A 14,610-nucleotide genomic window follows, 5' to 3' on the forward strand; every position below is an offset into this window, starting at 1 on the left:
CTGATCACTTAATTCTCTGCAGAGCACTGATCACTACCTGATATTGTTTCCTTTAAGTAACTTGTCTGTCTACTGGTTTGTAATCTGGTTTCCTCCATTAGAATGAAAGCTTCAGGAGAACTAGGTTTTGGTCTTATTCACCAGTATACCCCAGTCCTGAGAACAATTCTTCTGCTCAATTATTCTTGGAATGAATGATGTTTTGTCTCCACGTGCTAAAAACGCTTTTAGTTGTTTCAACCATTCCTCAGAAGACAGAAATCCCTGCCCACTCACCTCACCCCCACTTCTGATTACTCCCCGAGAGTTTTAGAAGAGATATGGAAATGTGTTTCCCAACTGTAATCTTGCAAATGTATTTTTTTTTGAAGAACAGTAAAGTGTTGCAAAATACTGTGATAAAATCTTAATGAAGAACATGAGAGCGCCATCAGCTACCACAGGCATCTTGGCCTAAAAGGATGCTAATTGTGGTCACTGTCTCCTAAATCTCAACTCTAGCGAAGATTAAGGACAGTGACTGAAGAAACGGTTTGTAAGAAACACAGCATTTCTCTAAACACACTGAAAGTCAATTTTAAATGCCTAATTAAGATCAAGGGGTTCAGATTTGAGGCTATTTGAATAAACAGGAAGATGAGACCTAAGGAGACCTTTGTGAGGGGCCCCAGGGAAGGTCTGAGACATAGTGAGCCACTTGACTGGTTTGCCAGGTTCACGAACCTACTGTTTCTCCCAATGGTATCCTTAGCTTTTTCTTTCAGAAAGAGAGAGCCTTGCCACATTCCTAAAAAAGAGAAGGGACAGTCCAATGAGAAAGGTTGGATGAACTATGTCCTTATGAATGAAAATAGCCTACTTGGACCAGCCAGAAATGGTGTTAGAAAGTACCATGACTCCAAGAACCATGCAAACATCATGGAAAGTTTAACTTTCTTATACTGATACACTCTGTCTATAGAGTGATTAACAATAAAACCTTAAAAGTACATGAGCTGATATTTCAGTCAAGCCAGAAAAATTGGGAATCTAAGGAGATGTTTTCTCCCCCTCTTGTTTTGGGGAACAAGAACCTAAAGAAATGTTGTGTGTAGCAAGTACAAAGAATAGAAATAGACGGTGAATCTCTGGAGAAGTGGTCCAGAAGGGCCGTAGGAAGCTGTCCAGGGATTAAGGAGTGACGCTGGAGGCTTATCTAACAAGAGGCCCTCAAGTTTTTCCCAAACAAGCATCTAAAAGGGGAATACTTAAATGAATTGTTCAGAACTTCTTAGTTTGAAAAATTGGAGTGTGATTATGAAAAGATTCTTTCTTGTGAAGTTTTTCGTTTTTTGACAATGTTGCCTCTGTCGTGGCCAAAAGCCAGAAAAAGAGCATCGAATTACTTGAAGACTCCAGGTTCTCATAAAAAATTCAGTGTCAGTTTGATTCTACAAGCTGTAAAGAGTTGGCTGGTGCTATGGGTTTTAAGTAATGTTAGGTCAGTCTTAGCCTGCATCTGTCCATGGAAACGCTCATAATGATAGCATGGGAGTTGGGGGCTGTTTCTGAAGAGCTTTAAGGAAAGAGCAGGCAGACATCCGCTCATGATGTTTTAGGCATTCATCTACTTAGGATAGTTTGGACCCATTCTACTATCCTAAAAGTTAGAAAGAAAAGGAATGGACGTTAAAGAGATTCTTTAATAACATCATGTGTTTTTCTTCATATTTCATGATTCATTTAATTAAAAAATTTTTTTGCATTGTTTGTTTTTTTGTGGTTTTGTTTTTTTCTTTTAAATTGGAGTATAGTTGATTTACAATGTTGTGTTAGTTTCAGGTGTACAGCAAAGTGACCCAGTTATACAGATATATATATATATATTTTTCATATTCTTTTCCCTTATAGGTTATTACAAAGTCTAGAGTAGAGTTCCCTGTGCTATACAGTAGGTCCTTGTTGGTTATCTATTTTGTATATAGTAGTGTGTATATGTTAATCCCAAATTCCTAATTTATCCCTCCCCTGCCTCCTTTCCCCTTTGGTAACCATAAGTTTGTTTTCTATGTCATGTGTTTTTAAAACCATGATATTTATATATCACTACGATAAAAGGGATCACAAAGAAAACCAAGGAGCTACAGTATATTCACATCAAATTTTTTTCTTACTATTACTACAACAAACTGTTGATACCATTTTTAAAAAATGTAAAAAGAAGCACTACAGCTATTTGATCTTTTTAATCAACAGTTGAGTGAGGTATGTGTGTGTGGTGAAGAAGACAATGCTATGGCTTGTGGCACCCAGTGTCCTATATGGAAATAGGGAAACAAACTAGGCAAAATTTTCTATTGAACAATTACTTCCACTCCCAATTATCAAGGCTTTTAGTTCCTTACGCTCTCCCTGGTCAGGCATTTAAAAATATATACTGTTCATTCATTTTAGTCTTTCTCATCTCATCTGTATTCTGGCCAGGGGTCATCTCCACTGTCCATTTTTTTTTTTTTTTTAATTTTTTATTGTAGTTGATTTACAATGTTGTGTTAGTTTCAGGCATACAGCAATGTGAATCAGTTATAGATATACATATATCTACTCTTCTTTAGATTTTCTCATATAGATTATTACAGAACATTGAGTAGATTTCCCTGTGCTATACAGTAGGTCCTTACTAGTTATCTATTTTATTTATAGTAGTGTGTATATATTAATCCTGATTTCCTAATTTATCCCTCTGCCCCCTTTTTGCCTTTGGTAACCATAAGTTTGTTTTCTACATCTGTGACTCTATTCTGTTTTGTAAATAAGTTCATTTGTACCATTTGGATAAAGAAGATGTGGTACATGTACACAATGGAATATCAGTCAGCCATAAAAAAGAATGAAATAATGTCATTTGCAGCAACATAGATGGACCTAGAGATTAAGTGAAGTAAGTCAGACAGAGAAAGACAAATATTATATGCTACTGCTTATATGTGGAATCCACTCTCCATTTCTCTTTTGTGCATCTCAGTATTGCCAGACTAAGTCCTAACACCCTCCTGACCACATACTCTGTAAGGGCAAGTTCTCTAACCTCAGTTGAACCCTCTCTGCTACTACTAACAGTTCTTTAATTTGGCTTTGCTGGCTTCCACTCAGTTTCCCCAGTGGCTATGCTAGGCCTTCATGCTTACTGTCCCAAGTCCAACTTCCCTCCTTCCCTTTCAGCAGAGGATTTAGAAGACTTCTCTATAGAGAACTTTGAGCTTATTCCTCACGAGTAGCCTCAACTTGTCTCATCTTCAAAAGCTTTCTATATCCTCATCCCTTCTTTCTCGATCTGTGTCTGTTTTTTTTTAAGAATAGAGTGTATGTCTTTTTCCTTTATGAAGAGTCCTTCTCTTCTTGTCACCCAATGTCTACTTTGGGACCTGTGGCATCCGGTATACCCTCACCTGCACATGTCATCAATCTCTCCCTCCAGATCAACTCATCTCTTAAGGGGTCTCTTATTTTAACAAACAAACAAAACAACACGCCCTCCCACCCTTCTGTGACTCTACAAATGATGAAGTGTCTCTGTTAACACTTTATAAGAATAACTTAGACCTATTGATTCCATTTCCTCATTAATATGCTACACCCACTGCCATCCTGATTCTATTCCTAATACACTAGAGAAACTGCTCCCCCATTGGCCTTTTTTTTTTTTCAGAATTTGACCTTCTGGCAACATTTATCCTATAGAACATCTTTAAGAATTCTCTCTTATTTCTTCTGCTACCTCTTTCATGATGCTTTTTATGGCTTATCTCTTACTATGTCCTCTTTCTTCCTGAGTACAGACATGCACCAAAGTTCCGAGGTTCCCTTCTCCCATTATTCTATTTGCTCTACCTATAAAAACTACTGCCATATCTTTAAATTCTGTATTTCTTGCTTTGTGCTTCTGTCTCTTGAGCCCCGATCTCTTTCCTCAGATCAGATCTCCCCCTAACCTAGTTGAATATAACACCTACAAGTCCAGCCTGCATATCAAACTCAACAGTGTCCCTAAATCAAATTTACTATTTTCCTCTCCGAAACCTCCTCTCAATATTCGTACTTCTGATAATGACATTCACTGCTCTTCTAGAAGATGGGTACTCATTTTGTATTCAACAAATATCTACCTCAGCCATAAAATATTACTCAGCCATAAAAAGAATGAAATAATGTCATTTGCAGCAACATGGATGGACCTAGAGATTAAGTGAGGTAAGTCAGACAGAGAAAGACAAATATTATATGTTATTGCTTATATGTGGAATCCACTCTCCATTTTTTTTTTTTTTTTTTGCATCTCAGTATTGCCAGACTAAGTCCTAACACCCTCCTTAATATATGTAAGTCAGCCATTCTAGGCACTGGGGATGAAGGAGTGGACAAGGTGAACGAGGCTCTATCCTCATGGAGTTTACATTCGAGAGTGGGAAAGCAGAACACCAACAAGTAATCAAATAAGATAAATTCTGGTAGAGATAAGACCTTTAAAAAAAAAAGTAAAATGTGGTTGATTGACTATTGTGAGGAATAGGGCCAGGCAGTGGGACCACCACATTAGATAAGGTGGACAAGGAAACCTCTTTGAGGAAATGGTACCTGAGCCGAGATCGGAATAAAGAAGATGCCCATCATGCAAATATCAAAGAAAGAGCTTTTCCAACAGAGGGATCAGGCAGTGCTAGAGCTCTAAACACGCATATGCCTCTGTTTCCTTTATTCCCATTTCAACTCATCACTCTCATTTAAATCACTTGTTAAGTTGTGCAGAGTGACCTTAACTTTGTTCTCTCCTATATCTATCTCCTCCTGGTTTCAGCCCTCATTACTTCTTGCTTTCCACCTGTTTCCTGTTCCAGTGCATCCCTCATATCACCACAGAAATAAACTTCCTAAAGTGGAACTCTACAATATCCTTCTCTCGCTCCACAATCTCTGGTGACCCTCCATTACTCACTGAACTAATATAAACTCAGAAGCTTAACATTCAAATCTGGTCATGGTGTAACCTCAAAATACCTTTCAATTCTTCTCTTCCATACCTGTAAGCACAATCCTACCCAAACTCATGTTCAGAACACACCTTCAACATTCTTGTTTCCAAAGTTGCCCATTATGTCTCCTCCATTTGGACTGGCTGTCATCCCCTCCCACCCAATCTGAGCCAGTCACAGTGCTCCTAGCCTTCTTAGCCCTACCTCAAATCACCTCCTCCTTGAAGGCCCTTCAGATTTCTCTCTGCTTTTAACCCACAAGAACTTTATTCCTTTCTTACTACGTTTGTCATATTTTGCCCTAGGATGTGGTTATGTGCACATCTGTCTTCTCTTTCTACATCCATTACCGTAAAACAGATGTTTTAAGACAGTGACCACATGTTATTTATCCTTGTAGTAGTGCCGTGCCTCACACAGTTGGCATTGAATAGTATTTGCTAAACAAATGAATTTGGCAAATCTGAGTTTGATTAACGGATATTTATTTCATGATGCCCAAGTGGTTTCCCTTTTATCATTCCTCTTATTTGTTCTCAAGAGACCTGGATGTGAAAAGCCAGAAAGCAGAGAGGAAACAGAGAGATTCCTTATTCTGAAGTTTCAATCTGGCCAAATGATTAAAAGTTTGTATTGAGGAACATTAAAAATACCTATTTTTTTTGATGTGAATAATCCATACACTGTGAAATAACTCTTGCTGAAATACTACTTGGTTGATTTCTGCTCAGGATACATGAAACTCCTTAGCATTAGTCAGTGCTTAAAAAAATACCTTATCACCTGGGCTCCTTGGTGGGGCTAATGGTGGACTCTGGGAGGGCTCATGCCAAGAAGTACTTCCCAGAACTTCTACTGCCACTGTCCTTGTCCTCACGATGAGACACAACCACCCCCTGACTCTGCAGGAGACCCTCCATTACTACCAGGATAGCCTCATCCACCAGAGGGCAGAGAGCAGAAGCAAGAAGAACTACAATCCTGCAGCCTGTGGAACAAAAACCACATTCACAGAAACATAGACAAGATGAAAAGGCAGAGAGCTATGTACCAGATGAAGGAACAAGATAAAACAAAGAAAACACAACTAAATGAAGTGGAGATAGGCAACCTTCCAGAAAAAGAATTCAGAATAATGATAGTGAAGATGATCCAGGACCTTGGAAAAAGAATAGAGATCGAGAAGATGCAAGAAATGTTTAACAAAGATCTAGAAGAATTAAAGAACACACAAACAGAGAACAGTAGTACAATAACTGAAATGAAAACTACACTAGAAGGAATCAATAGCAGAATAACTGAGGCAGAGGAACGGATAAGTGACCCGGAAGACAGAATGGTGGAATTCACTGCTGCAGAACAGAATAAAGAAAAAAGAATGAAAAGAAATGAAGATGAAGACAGCCTAAGAGAGACCTCTGGGACAACATTAAATGCAACAACATTCACATTATAGGGAAAGGAGGAGAAGGAGAAGGAGAAGAAGGAGAAGGAGAAGAAGGAGAAGAGAGAGAGAAAGGACCAGAGAAAATATTTAAAGAGATTACAGTCGAAAATTTCCCTAACATGGGAAAGGAAATAGCCACCCAAGTCCAGGAAGCGCAGAGAGTCCCACACGATAAACTCAAGGAGAAACACGCTGAGCCACATAATAATCAAACTGACGAAAAATAAAGACAAAGAAAAATTATTGAAAGCAGCAAAGAAAAACGGCAAATAACATACAAGGGAGCTCCCATAAGGTTAACAGCGGATTTCTCAGCAGAAACTCTACAAGCCAGAAGGGAGTGGCATGATATACTTAAAGGGATGAAAGTGAAGAACCTACAACCAAAATTACACTACCTGGCAAGGATCTCATTCAGATTCAATGGAGAAATCAAAAGCTTCAAAGACAAGCGAAAGATAAGAGAATTCAGCACCATAAAACCAACTCTACAACAAATGCTAAAGGAACTTCTCTAAGTGGGAAATACAAGAGAAGAAAAGGACCTAAAAAAACAAACCCAAAACAATTAAGAAAATGGTCATAGGAACATACGTATCGATAATTACCCTAAAGGTGAATGGATTAAATGCTCCAACCAAAAGACACAGGCTTGCTGAAAGGACACAAAAACAAGACCCATATATATGCCGTCTACAAGAGACCCACTTCAGACCTAGGGACACATACAGACTGAAAGTGAGGGGATGGAAAAAGATATTCCATGCAAATGGATATCAAAAGAAAGCTGGAGTAGCAATACTCATATTAGATAAAATAGACTTTAAAATAAAGAATGTTACAAGAGACAAGGAAGGACACTACATAACGATCAGGGGATCAATCCAAGGAGAAGATATAACAATTATAGATATATATGCACCCAACATAGGAGCACCTCAATACATAAGGCAACTGCTAACAGCTCGAAAACAGGAAATCAACAGTAACAAATTAATAGTGGGGGACTTTAACACCTCACTTAAACTAATGGACAGATCATCCAAAATGAAAATAAATAAGGAAATAGAAGCTTTAAATGACACAATAGACCAGATAGATTTAATCGATATTTACAAGACATTCCACCCGAAACAGCAGATTACACTTTATTCGCAAGAGCACACAGAACATTCTCCAGGATAGATCACATCTTGGGTCACAAATCAAGCCTCATTAAATTTAAGAAAATTGAAATCATATCAAGCATCTTTTCTGACCACAATACTATGAGATTAGAAATAAATTACAGGGAATGAAACATAAAAAACACAAACACATGGAGGCTAAACAATACGTTACTAAATAACCAAGTGATCAGTGAAGAAATCAAAGACAAAATCAAAAACTACCTAGAGACAAATGCCAATGAAAACACGATGATCCAAAACCTATGGGATGCAGCAAAAGCAGTTCTAAGAGGGAAGTTTGTAGCTTTACAAGGCTACCCCAAAAGTCAAGAAAAATCTCAAATAAATAATGTAAGCTCACACCTAAACACTAGAGAAAGAAGAACAAACAAAACCCAAAGCTAGCAGAAGGACAGAAATCATAAAGATCAGAGCACAAAAAAATGAAATAGAAACAAAGAAAACAATAGCAAAGATCAGTAAAACTAAAAGCTGGTTCTTTGAGAAGATAAACAAAATTGATAATCCATTAGCCAGACTCATCAAGAAAAAGAGGGAGAGGACTGAAATCAATTAAATTAGAAATGAAAAAGGAGAAGTTACAACAGACACCGCAGAAATACAAAGCATCCTAACAGACTACTACAAGCAACTCTATGCCAATAAAATGGACATCCTGGAAGAAATGGACAATTCTTAGAAAGGTATAACCTTCCAAGACTGAACAAGGAAGAAATAGAAAATATGAACAGACCAATCACAAGTAATGAAATTGAAACTGTGATTAAAAATCTTCCAACAAACAGAAGTCCAGGACCAGACGGCTTCACAGGTGAATTCTATCAAACATTTAGAGAAGAGCTAACACGCATCCTTCTCAAACTCTTCCCAAAAACTGCGGAGGAAGGAACACTCCCAAACTCAATCTATGAGGCCACCATCACCCTGACACCAAAACCAGACAAAGATACTACAAAAAAAGAAAATTACAGACCAATATCACCAATGAATATAGATGCAAAAATCCTCAACAAAATACCAGCAAACAGAATACAAGAACACATTAAAAAGATCACACACCATGATCAAGTGGGATTTTTCCCAGGGATGCAAGTATTCTTCAATATATGCAAGTCAATCAATGTAATACACCATATTAACAAATTGAAGGAGAAAAACCATATGATCATCTCAACAGATGCAGAAAAAGCTTTCGACAAAATTCAACACCCATTTATTATAAAAACCCTACAGAAAGCAGGCATAGGTGGAACTTACCTCAACATAATAAAGGCCATATATGACAAACCCACAACCAACATCATTCGCAATAGTGAAAAACTGAAACAATTTCCACTAAGACCAGGAATAAGACAAGGATGTCCACTCTCACCACTATTATTCAACATAGTTTTGGAAGTCCTAGCCACGGCAATCAGAGAAGAAACAGAAATAAAAGGAATCCAAATTGGAAAAGAAGAATTAAAACTGTCACTGTTTGCAGATGACATGATACTATACATAGAGAATCCTAAAGATGCTACCAGAAAACTACTAGAGCTAATCAATGAATCCGGTAAAGTAGCAGGATACAAAATTAATGCACAGAAATTTCTTGCATTCCTATACACTAACAATGAAAATCTGAAAGAGAAATTCAGGAAACACTTCCATTTACCACTGCAACAAAAAGAATAAAATACCTAGGAATAAACCTACCTAAGGAGACAAAAGACCTGTATGCAGAAAACTATAAGACAATGATGAAAGTAATTAAAGGTGACACAAACAGATGGAGAGAAATACCATGTTCTTGGATTGGAAGAATCAATATTGTGAAAATGACAATACTCCCCAAAGCAATCGACAGATTCAGTGCCAACCCTATCAAACTACCAATGGCATTTTTCACAGAACTAGAACAAAACATTTTACAATTTGTATGGAGACATAAAAGACACCGAATAGCCAAAGCAGTCTTGAGGGAAAAGAGCGGAGCTGGAGGAATCAGACTCCCTGACTTCAGACTGTACTACAAAGCTACAGTAATCAAGACTATATGGTACTGTCAGTAAAACAGAAATATAGATCAATGGAAAGAGATAGAAAGCCCAGATATAAACCCACACACCCATGGTCAGCTAATCTATGACAAAGGAGGCAATGATATACAATGGAGAAAAGACACAGTCTCTTCAATAAGTGGTGCTGGGAAAACTGGACAGCTACATGTAAAAGAATGAAAATAGAACACTCCGTAACACCATACACAAAAATAAACTCAAAGTGGATTAGAGACCTAAATGTAAGACCAGACACTATAAATCTCTTGGAGGAAAACATAGGTGAACACTCTTTGACATAAATCACAGTAAGATCTTTTTTGATACACCTCCTAGAGTAATGGAAATAGAAACAAAAATAAACAAATGGGACTTAATGAAACTTAAAAGCTCTTGCACAGCAAAGGAAACCATAAACAAGAAGAAAAGACAACCCTCAGAATGGGAGAAAATATTCGCAAATGAATCAACAGACAAAGGGTTAATCTCCAAAATATATAAACAGCTCATGCAGCTCAATATTAAAAAAACAAACAACCCAATCCAGAAATGGGCAGAAGACCTAAACAGACATTTCTCCAAAGAAGACATTAAAATGGCTAAGAAGCACATGAAAAGCTGCTCAACATCACTAATCATTAGAGAAATGCAAATCAAAACTACAGTGAGGTATCACCTCACACCAGTTAGAACGGGCATCATCAGAAAATCTACAAACAACTAATGCTGGAGAGGGTGTGGAGAAAAGGGAACCCTCTTGCACTGTTGGTGGGATACAGCCACTATGGAGAACAGTATGGAGGTTCCTTAAAAAACTAAAAACAGAATTACCATATGACCTTGTAATCCCACTACTGGGCATATACCCAGAGAAAACCATAATTCAAAAAGACACAGGCACCCCAATGTTCATTGCAGCACTATTTACAATAGCCAGGTCATGGAAGCAACATAAATGCCCACTGACAGACGAATGGATAAAGAAGATGTGGTACATATATATAATGGAATATTACTCAGCTATGAAAAGGAATGAAATTGGGTTATTTGTTGAGACATGGATGCATCTAGAGACTGTCATACAGAGTGAAGTAAGTCAGAAAGAGAAAAACAAATTTAGTATATTAACGCATATACGTGGAAGCTAGAAAAATAGTACAGATGAACCGGTTTTCAGGGCAGAAATTGAGACACAGATGCAGAGAACAAATGTATGGACACCAAGGGGGGAAAGTGGTGGGGGGTGGTTGTGGGATGAATTGGGAGATTGGGATCGACGTGTATACACTGATGTATATAAAATGAATGACTAATAAGAACCTGCTGTATAAAAAAATAAATAAAATAAAATAAATACCTTATCACAATCATAGAACCTTAATACTTACCACATTACTGCATGTTCTATATCGGATATTTCTTCCCTCACAGGTCCTAGAAAAAAAAAAAAAAAAAACTCATTACTACCTATGAAGGGCCCCAAATTTGAACTGTTTTGTTACAAAAACCATTTCTTCTCAGTACCAATATAAAAGCCTCTATTTTCTTCTGAGTATGCTCTTAGAGGAATTACTATCAAATGTTAAATTGAGCAGACCCCAAGGAGTTGTATACATAAATTGATTTCTCTATGAGGGTTGAAATTAAGCATTCATTTTGCTTCAAAAGTTGTCAGAGTAAGTACTTGTAATGAGTTCTTATTTAATCAAATAGATTTAATGCAAGGTTTTCTGATTAATATTAAATGAATCCTGTTAATTATCTCTGGTATAAAACTAAAGATAGGTTTCACTAATTTGACAGATCTTACATTTAGAATATGATAAAAATTGGGCTTAACATTCCACATGGCTTTTAAAATTACACATCTAAGAATATGAAAGTCATAATTCTTAAAGAATTATCTTCATTTCTAAAGTACATCCTCATTGTGGAGGTTTCAGAAAAGAAAGACGACGTGAAAGAACAAAAATCCCCCATAGCTGTCTCATCTAAAGATAATCACTATTATTTTGATTTATTAATTTCTTTCCAATGCAGAGGAAATAACATCACTTATACAATTTTATAGCTTGCTTTTCTTCCACGTAAAAATTTTTGGAGTTATTTTTCCACACTACTAAATAACTTTAAAGACATCATTTTGAGAGCTACATACTATTCCATCAAATGATATAACTTGTGTAATCATTCTTCCATTTCTTGTCATTTAAGTAGTTTCTAATTTGGGGTTTGGTAAGTGATCATGTGATAAACCATGTCCATGCATATGTTTTATCCAAGTTTCTGACTATGTCTTTAGGAGAGAGAAGTTTCTAGAAGGGGAATTACAGCACTAAAGGGAAAGAACTTTTATAAGGCTCTTGATAAATATTGCCAAATTGCGTTCCATAAAGGCTGTACCACTGCATTCTCCCACCAGCAATATATGGGAGTTTCCATTTTACTGAACTCTTGTGAACAAAAACAATCAATTTTTTATTAAGTGTTCAGTGATGACACTTAAGAACAGCAGTACTCTGCTCTTTCAAAATAAGTCACACTTATAAAAAAAACAAGTAAAATATGAAATTCTGAGAGAATTATCATACTAATAACTAATAGTTATGGAATTCCAGGTATATTTCTAAGTTTGTTATATGTATTAATTCATTTACTCTTCTCAAGAACACTGGGAGACAGGGTGCTATCATTATACCCATTTTACAGAAGAGAAAATGTAAGCTTAGGGAGGTTAAGTAACTTGCCAAAGTCACACAACTATTAAGTAATAGAGCTGAGATTTGAAACCGAGCCGTTCAGAGCTTACACTCATAACCATGATGCTCTACTGCCCCCTAATTCACTTGTTTGTTCAGCACACGCCCATTGAGCTCCTATTATATACTGGGCAATACATTTACTTCTGGGAATACAAAGAAGAATGAGCATGACTTGGCCTTCGCTATTAAGAAAATATTCATATAATTCAGTGTAAAAAATGCTAGGTAGTATTTGTGTTAGGTCTCAAGAACGTCATCAAAAAGAAAATGTCACCTGAAAATACAATTACACAAAGGCTATCTTAGAGAGATAGAAAGGTCCCAGGCTTGAAGACTTGACTGTAACCAGACTGGCTGTATTAATATGCACTCAACAGTAGAATGTAACAAAGGAAAAAAGGGCTGGCCAGAATCATAGAAAAAAAGGAGAATGGAAGAGATACTAGGTTGCCAGTGCCCAGCCCAGCAATGTCCCAGGCTAAGGGCCAATGAACTTCACGTCCTCCTGATCCCCTTGGCTAGGCTGTTGCTATCACAGTCCAGATGCCTCACACTAACCTAGCTGATGCCAGTGAATTTTTTGCTCATCTCAGAAATATCCCTCATTACAATGCCATGTTGATCAAAGCAATTTGCCAAGCGTGGTCTGTTTTTACATGACTGCTAAGAGGCAGAGGCACTGGTCATGCTGACGTGGGAATGGTCCATGTTATGGACAGTTCTACTTCTCACTGTAAGTTAATAAATTGGCATTTTAACTTCAAATATTAACCTCACGGACCAAGTCATTGCAAGTCCACCTCCAAGAGAAGGATTTGTTCTTGGTGTGACTGCTGAAAAATATCAGGTTTCTGAGTTTAAAAAGATGAGATCTAGGCTCCAGTTGATGGTAAATTTACAAGGTAATTAATGCTATGACCTAGGACGCCTTTGGTAGCATGCCATGTAGACATCAGTGTTGGCTGAATGTGATATGTTTTTCAATTTTGAAATTCCTAGTGCATATGTGACATACTGTAGTGGTTAAGAGTACCCAGTTTGACAGCAGAACCTTCTTTCTGGAATCCTGATTCCTTAGTTTCTATACCTCAGTTTTGTCATCTTTAAAATGGGATAATATTGCTTATCTCCTGGGATTATTATGAGGAGTAACTGAGTTAATATCTGTGAAGCACTTCAAACAGTGCCTCACACATAGTAAGCATTATATAGACATTTAACAAGTTAATTATATAATAGATGTAAAAATATAATAGATATTAAAAGAGGGTGAAGGATACGTGGAGAAGAAACCATAGGCAAAGGCATAGAGGAAAGAAAAGATATGGTGTGTTTGTACATTTTCAAGCGGTTTGGTTGTGTAGTTTTGGGTGTATGTGGGGAACTGAAAGAGATTTAAAAAAAGCCTTCTAACTGTGAACTTTGCAATAGCCAGAGGGGAACCACTGAAGGTTTTAAAACAAAGGAGATCCAATGATGACTTCTTGCCTTAAAAAAGTGAACTCTGGCATTAATCATGAAGACCTTAAAATGCTATGTTTTTCACCCTCCTTTTATTTTCTTTTCCTAACCTTATCTCCCTGAAGGGAATAATGGAAACACATCTGAATTAGGAGTTTGACAATCTGAGTCATAGACTTTGCTCTTCCCCTTGCGTAAGCCTCTTGTCCTCTCAGGGTTTTTGCTTCCTCATCTGTCAACTGGCTATCACTGTATACGGAAACGGCAGTGCCTAAAGTTGTGATCACCAACTGAGATAACTCACAAAAGTTCTATCCAAACGTCAATGGGGTTATTAGAGATAATGCTTACTAAAAAAATTAAAAAGCAGAAAAACATCTAGTTCAATAATTTAAATGAGCCTTTTCCCAGATATTTTAAACTATGAATACCTACTACGTATGTTCTAAAAGCATCCTTGAGATGGACCTAGAGATTATCATACTAAGTGAAGTAAGTCAAATAAATACAAATAGGATATAATAGCACTTATATATGGAATCTAAAAAAATAATATAATTAAACTTATTTACAAAACAGAAACAGACTCACAAATATAGAAAACAAACTTATGGTTACCAAAGGGGAAATGCGGGGGAGGACAAATGAGGAGTTTGGGATTAACATATACACACTACTATATATAAAATAGATAAACAA

At 36.9% G+C, this 14,610-nt stretch overlaps 1 protein-coding gene across 1 annotated transcript in view; it reads right to left on the bottom strand.

Annotated features, from left to right (window-relative positions):
* Window positions 1-14,610, bottom strand: part of ADAMTSL1 (ADAMTS like 1) — a 433,243-nt gene that overhangs the window by 392,195 nt on the left and 26,438 nt on the right. Inside the window, exon 3 of the mRNA XM_065878827.1 lies at window positions 11,077-11,122. The gene's annotated coding sequence lies outside the window, so the exon portion shown is untranslated. The remainder of the gene's footprint in view (window positions 1-11,076; window positions 11,123-14,610) is intronic.

Source organism: Phocoena phocoena, chromosome 6 (assembly GCF_963924675.1).
Source record: "Phocoena phocoena chromosome 6, mPhoPho1.1, whole genome shotgun sequence".
NCBI classification, from domain to species: domain Eukaryota; kingdom Metazoa; phylum Chordata; class Mammalia; order Artiodactyla; family Phocoenidae; genus Phocoena; species Phocoena phocoena.